The sequence below is a fragment of the Notechis scutatus genome, chromosome 4, assembly GCF_049901735.1.
Source record: "Notechis scutatus isolate UNSWTSFEM ecotype Mainland chromosome 4, rNotScu1.2, whole genome shotgun sequence".
Taxonomy (NCBI): Eukaryota; Metazoa; Chordata; class Lepidosauria; order Squamata; family Elapidae; genus Notechis; species Notechis scutatus.
The window spans coordinates 83,505,156-83,512,672 of NC_142012.1; positions in this window are offsets into that span (position 1 = coordinate 83,505,156).

The window sequence follows — 7,517 nt, forward strand, 5'->3', positions numbered from 1 at the left end:
TTCTCCAAAGCCCCTGAAGGCAGGACAAGAAGCAACGGATGGAAATGAATCAAGGAGAGAAGCAACCTGGAATTAAGCAGAAATTTCCTGACAGGGAGGACCATTAACCAGTGGAACAGCTTCCCTCCAGAAGTTGTGGGTGCTCCATCACTGGAGGTTTTTAAGCATAGACTGGACAACCATTTCTCTTAAATGGTACAGAGTCTCCTCTTTAAATAAGGGGGTTGTATTGAAGACCTTCAAGGTCCCTCCCAACTCTATCATTCTGTTATTTCTAGTCGCCCAGTCCTCCATGGGAAGACGGAGCTAACAGCTTCAAAGAGGGCACACTTCTATTTAGATAGTGATATTTATCGAAGCAACAAACAAAGAGGTTTGGATAACTTCCAGATGCACTTGGAACTGCTGCTGCCATTGTACTCCTTTCTCCTTGCTTCTGCTTTAGTCAGACCAAACTCTTGTCCCAGCTGCCTTTATCTTTATCTGGCTTTGTCCAGGGAACAAAAGCCTTAGCTGTGCTTGAGAACCTGTTCTTGGCAAATGTCCACAAATTGAAAAAGAACACGTCTTGCAAAGCATTTTCCTTTCTGTTTCTTTCCAAAGGAGGCTGGACAGCTTATTCATTGCTTCATGGTGCTGTTATGATGGTGGTATATTCAGAATAACAGACTTGGCAAGGACCTTGGAGGGCATCTAGTCCAGCCCCCTGCTTAGGCAGGAAACCCTATACTATTTCAGACAAATGGCTGTCCAGTCTCTTCTTAAAAACCTTCAGTGATGAAGTACCCACAACTTCTGGAGGCAACTTCTGCTCTACTGGTTAATTGTCCTCACCGTTATGAAGCTTCTCCTTCATTCCAGATTGTTTCTCTCCTTGATTAGCTTCTTGTTCTGCTTTCAGGTCCTTTGAGAATAGGTTGGCTTGTCCTTGTGGCAGCCTCTCAAATGTTGGAAGACTGCTACCGTATCTTACCAGGCCTTACAGTTCTCTCATCAATATCCCTGACCTCTTCTGAGAAGGAGACTGAGGTTCTTAAGTTAGCCCATTTGCGGTATGTGTGGTTCTAAAATCGTTGCCGTGTGATACGCCGTCTTGTCCAATTGAAGAAAGAGACAAGCAAGAGGGTTTGGGGAGTATATAAACGGAATTTCTCCATCCCTATTATCAAACAGGTTTGTTCTTCGCTTGTGTCAAGGCTATAGAGCTAGGCTAAGCTAAGAATGACAGGCAGCGCTGAGACATTTGTTAAGTGGTTTTTGCTGCATTTTATCCCCTTTCTTGCCACCGCTGGTAAGCGAACCACATCCATTGTTATGTTAGTCACACAGTTGTTAAGAGATTCTGTTAAGCTTCCCCGTTGACTTTGCTTGTCAGAAGGTCGCAAAAGGGTTCCCCGTGACCCCCCAGGGACACTGCCACAATCATAAGTATGAGTCAGTTGCCAAGCCTCTAAACTTTGATCATGTGACCATGGGGGATGCTCCAACGACTATTGCAAGTTTGAAAAACAGCCATGTCACTTTTTACAGTGCCATTGCAACTTCAAATGGTCACTAAGCCGAGTGTTGTAAGTCTGTACTGACACAAAAACGTCATCCTTACAATAATTTTAGCATAAAGAACACACACACACACACACACACATACACACACACACTATTTTGTCTATGTTTTGTAACATCGGCAACCTTTTAGATGCCAAATTGTTGAACAAAGTGCAATTGCTGGCAGCAAACAAAGCACAGCCACCGGTAAGGTGTATATAAAAAGGGAAAAACAAGTAGCAGTTTTACATTCTGGTTCCTCCTTTGGCATAATATAAACAACTTGGTTTCCTGACAGGCAGGGTGACAAGTAGATTTTCATAAGAGTCCCAGAGCCATGAAAATGGATGGTTGTTGTTTTTTTTTAAACCAATGAACTGTAATGATTTGAGTCACTGGCACTTAGAACGAAATGGGGATTTTTGTTTTTCAGTATTGCAATCCTTAAATGTAGGTGTGGACATCTGCTGCAGAATTGACAGGTACCTTATTCTTGTGCCAGATACAAGAAAGAAAACTTTATTTTTAAAAAAACTCATCAGATTAGAATTGAAGAGCTATGACAGGTAAAAGCTAAAATTGAAAATCTTGGATTTTGAATGTCAATAGTTGTGGCAGGAATTAAAGCAAAGTTGGGTATGTCCATTCCTCAATTGACTGTCGAAATAACATCACATCAATCACAGAAGGTGGCATATGTCAAAACTGAATGATGGGTTTGTCATAGCAGAGAAGACACTGGAGATGTTCCTTCTGTAACACAATAATTAGGAAAAGGTAAGATCTCCTCCTAAACAAAGTCAACTTCTTTTGCACATATGGACAATTCTGTGATTCCCAGTGAATGTGGAGGTCATTTGCTAGTTTTCTTCAGATTGCATCCTGTGCAACCATATCAAGAGGAAGGAAGGAAGGAAGGAAGGAAGGAAGGAAGGAAGGAAGGAAGGAAGGAAGGAAGGAAGGAAGGAAGGAAGGAAGGAAGGAAGGAAGGAAGGAAGGAAGGAAGGAAGGAAGGAAGGAAGGAAGGAAGGAAGGAATGCCATCTAGTCTGTATTTTCCGTGGGCCATGCAATAGCAATAGCACTTAGACTTATATACTGCTTCACAATGCTTTACAGCCTTCTCTAAGCGGTTTACAGAGTTGACCTATTTCCCCCCAACAATCTGGGTCCTCGTTTTATGACCTTGTAAGGATGAAAGGCTGAGTCAACCTTGAGCCAGTCAGAATCAAACTGCTGAACTGCTAACAGTCAGCAGAAGTAGCCTATAGTACTGCACTCTAACCACTGCACCACCAGGCTCTTAATAATGCTGGTTTCTTTGTTTCTTTGTTTCTTTCTCTCTCTTTCTCTTTCTTTCTCTCTCTTTCTCTTTGTTTCTCTTTCTTCTTCCTTTCTTTCTTCTTCCTTCCTTCCTTTCTTCCTTCCTTTTTTCTTTCCCTTCCTCCCTGCCTCCCTCCTTTTTTCTCTTGCTCTCTTTCCTTGCTTTTAGTGGTGCTGCTTTTTTGGTTTCATATCTCGCACACGATTGATGCCTTAAAGCAGATTTGAACAGATGTACAAATTTTCCTTAATCCTTCCCATTTGCATTTGCACCACTCAAAATAACACAATAACCAGTTAAGTTCTCTGGGGATGTCACATAAAGTTAATAACTTCCCATGGGCTGTTTCTTGGACTTCCTCACCAACTTCTGCTCATACCTATTCTTTTAGCCAAATCTAATTTCAGTTTCCCTCAGTTTTTCCCTCCATGTGTCTGTGGTGAAAAACAACTGGAATCTGTTAAGGTCAAGGGGTCGCAATGTCTTTTTTTTTCCACTGGAAAAAAAGTGTCCTCCATGGAATCAGGCATGTTAGGTCATCAACCAGCTATATAGGAGTTTAATGATCCCACATGTGTAACAATCCCACACATGTAACACACTAACAAGGAGGGAGAAAAGGACACTCCGAAATGTTTGTGTGGATTTGAAGATAGCGAAACTTGGAAGCTGGCCAGAGTATTATCCCTCGATTAAGCAGATCAGTAGAGATTCTTAATGTGAACCCTTATGCTAATCTATCACCCAGGACCTGAGCAAGATAAGCTGCATCGGGTTTTCCTGAGCTGAGTCTCTCTGAAGTTCCAGTGAGGGAACTTCATAGAGGGGATTAGCACCAACATTGGACAGAGACGTGCATTGTACGTTGAGTTGTCTAAACAGGATAAAGTCTTCATTTGGTTGTACGCAGAGAGCAGGGCTTTGTGGGTTCTACATCTATGCATTTTGTTAATCTCCTGAGCTTGTAGCGCTTTGGGTTTGATTGCCAGAAAGAAGCCCCCTTCCTGGTTTTGCTTTAATCAAGTGGTGTCCTTCGGATGTTTGAGGGCTCCACTTACTAAAATGTCCACTTACATTTTACTAGGGTGTCAACTAGGATGGTCAAGCAGGGTATTCCAGGGGTTCTAAGTCTGTGCACATCTGGAAAGCATTGGATGATAGGAAACACTGCTGATATATATATATATATATATATATATATATATATATATATATATATATATATATATATATATATATATATATATATATATATATATGGATCTTTGGTTATTCGGGTTTTCTCCCGCGTAAGATTCAAAGTATCTAGGCAACGTTTGGCGAGGTCCCACTCGCCATCTTCAGGCTGGTGCTTTCGGCTTAGTGCCAGTGCAAGCAGTGTGTGACCGGAGCTGCCATCTCTCTATATATACAAGTGGTGGGGGATGGTGTGCTGGGCTGGTTGGCTGTGCTGCAGCCTCTTGATTGGTTGATGGAGTTGATGTTGGTATAATGGGCTGTGTAATGGCCTTTTGTTGTAGAGATATCCTGGATCTTGTGCTGTCATCTCCTGGGTCGTTAGCCTCTTGTGTTTTAACGGCTTGGGTAATGGGTTGTGTGATGGGCTTGTGAGTTCTTTTGTTGTGGCATCCTGGGTCTTGCGTTGTAATCTCCTGGGTCGTTTGTGTTTTGATCTCTTTTCGATTAGCCTCCTGTGTAGTAACAGCTTGGGTAATGGGTTGTGTGATGACCTTGTGAGATTTATTGCTGTGGTATCCTTGGTCTTGTGCTGTGATATCCTGGGTCATTTGCTGTGTTGTGACTTCTTGAGTTCTTGAGGTGTAATTTCTTGAGTTTTCTGATGTGATGTCCTGAGCGGGTGGCTGTGATGTAGCATTTTGGGTTTTTAATATGGCTTTGAGTTTGGGGTCTGGGTCTGTGTTCGTTTGGCTTCGAGTTCGTGGTCGTGCCACATCTTCATGGTGGGGGTCAGTTCGCTTCATGTATGGTTCAGAGGAGTTTGAAGTGGGTAGTGATGCAGCTGCAGTGCGGCTTCTGGTCTGTGGTCGTGTCTCATCTTCTGTGTGGGTGTGAGTCTGATTTTTATATATATATATATATATATTCTTAAGTTTTCGCGGGTACTTACATGTATGGCCTTCAGCTTTGTTCGGGTATTTTCCCACGTCATAGTAGTGGTGCTTTTAAAGTTGTAGCAACCCATAAACACAGACCCAACCACATATCTGGAAAAATTAACCAAGAAGAAAATTATAACCAGCCACATAATCAAAGAGATCCAACACACGATCATACCCAGAGAGAAATCTTCCAGATGCCCCAAACTATACGGCCTCCCAAAAATACACAAAGAAGGCATACCTCTCAGACCCATAGTCAGCTCCAGAGGAGCACCACTACAAAACCTAGCTAAACACCTAGCAAAAGAGCTACAGCCCCATGCTGAAACAGTAAAACATGCTGCTCATGTAAAAAACTCATACCACTTCTTGGAAATGATCAAAGATCTACACGTGGAGCAAGAAGATCTGCTTGTAAGTTTTGACGTGGGTTCACTATTCACTCAAGTCCCGATAAAAGAGACCCTTGAAATCATCAAAAATAAATACCAACCAGCTAAACACCTCATGGAACTAACAGAACACTGCTTAACCAACACATATTTCATATACAAAGGACAAAGATACAAACAAATAGAAGGAGCTCCCATGGGATCACCACTGTCACCTGTCATTGCAAACCTGTTCATGGAAGAATTCGAATCCAGAGCCCTGGCCAATGCCATCCTCAAACCCAAACTATGGTTAAGATACATCGATGACACATTCGTGATTTGGCCCCATGGACAAGAAAACCTAAACAATTTCCTAACACACCTAAACAGCGCACACCCCAAAATCAAGTTCACCATGGAAACAGAAACAAACAAACAACTACCATTCCTAGATGTACTAATCTACAAAAAAACAGATGGCACACTAGGACACACCATATACCAGAAGAAAACACACACCAACCGCTACCTCAACGCCCAATCCCACCACCACCCAGCACAGATAAACTCCGTGGCTAAAACACTAATTACTAGAACCAAACGCCTGGCAGACAAGACACACATTAAGACTGAACTATGCACCCTGACTAAAATATTGACAGCCAATGGCTTCCACAAAAGCAAAATCACCAACTTGATCCACAAAAACACACTGAGACATAATAGAGACCCAGAAGATGAACAGACCCATGGAACAGCTGTCCTGCCCTACATAAGAGGCACTACAGACAAAATTAGTAAGATACTATACAGACACCACATCAAGACTGCCTTCAAAACAGACAGAAAAATAGCAGCCATCCTAAGAAACCCCAAAGACAAAATTGACCTGGAAAACCAAGGCATATACGAAGTCCCCTGTGCATCATGCCCGGCCACATACATTGGACAGACCAATAGAAGAATAAGCACCCGCCTGGATGAACACAAAAATGCAGTCAAAAAGCTGGAACACACTTCCTCACTAGTCCAACACATGGAAGCCACAGGTCATAGCATCAACTTCAATGGCACCAAAACCCTAGCCACTATAGAAAACCCTAGCCACAGAATCATCAGAGAAGCCATAGAGATTGAAAAAAAGACCAGAAAGCATGAATAGAAGTGATGATTCCACCAGGCTGTCAATCATTTGGAAGCCTGCACTCACAAACAAAAAAATCTCCACACCACAAGCCAGGCAAACACCTGGGCACAAACAGATCCCCTGATACCTCCAGCTCAAACACATCCCAACCAGGCACCCAGATGAAACCCAGCTTCCTAACTAATGATAGCCGTCCATTTACCCGAAGCCAAGCTGCACTAAAGGCCTCCAATAAAGTAACACAATGCTGCCAGCCAATCAAGATACAAAAAGAGCCAAAAAACAGACAGAAGATATTAGAGACACCAATCAAGCAGAACACAGCAAACTCCGAGACCAATAAACACAGACCAAGACTCCCAACCAATCAGGATGAAGAAAAAACCATTCTGGCACAGCAATAGGCTGCCCCAAATTTAAATCTGAAACCACTGTAAAAGTCTGACTCACAGACGGACACAATACAGAAGCCTGATGATGGCAGATGAGATTCTGCTGAAACGTTGCTACAACTTTAAAAGCTGAGAGAAGCCTATTCAAGGATCACCAAGGATGCGGCAGTCTTAATGGTTTTATTGTAAGATCTAGGTGCCCCCTTCCTCACCATTCAGGCAATAACTCCCTGATGGGTTTATTGGGAGGAGGTGCCTCTCAGAGTCTCCAGTATCCAATACTAGACAGAGGGAACACCAGCAATGCATGACAAGGCAAGTGTGATAATGGGTTAAGCCTTTCTCCTTGTCCATGCAGCAGAATCTGAGATACATAACCTGGAACAGGTACGGCATTCATTAAAATTCAGCTATGTGATTTGAGCTTCTAGGAAGTGACAACTCTGCAAAAACACATCTTGTGTATCTCCTGCACCCTTCCCCCAAAGGGTGTATATCTATGAAAATAACTTTATAATAAATCATATGTTATGTTAGTATTGCCCAGTCTAATAAGACCTCACTTTTCCACTCCTTGGATCTGAAATGGTAGGACTGAGAGCATATACACACAAAA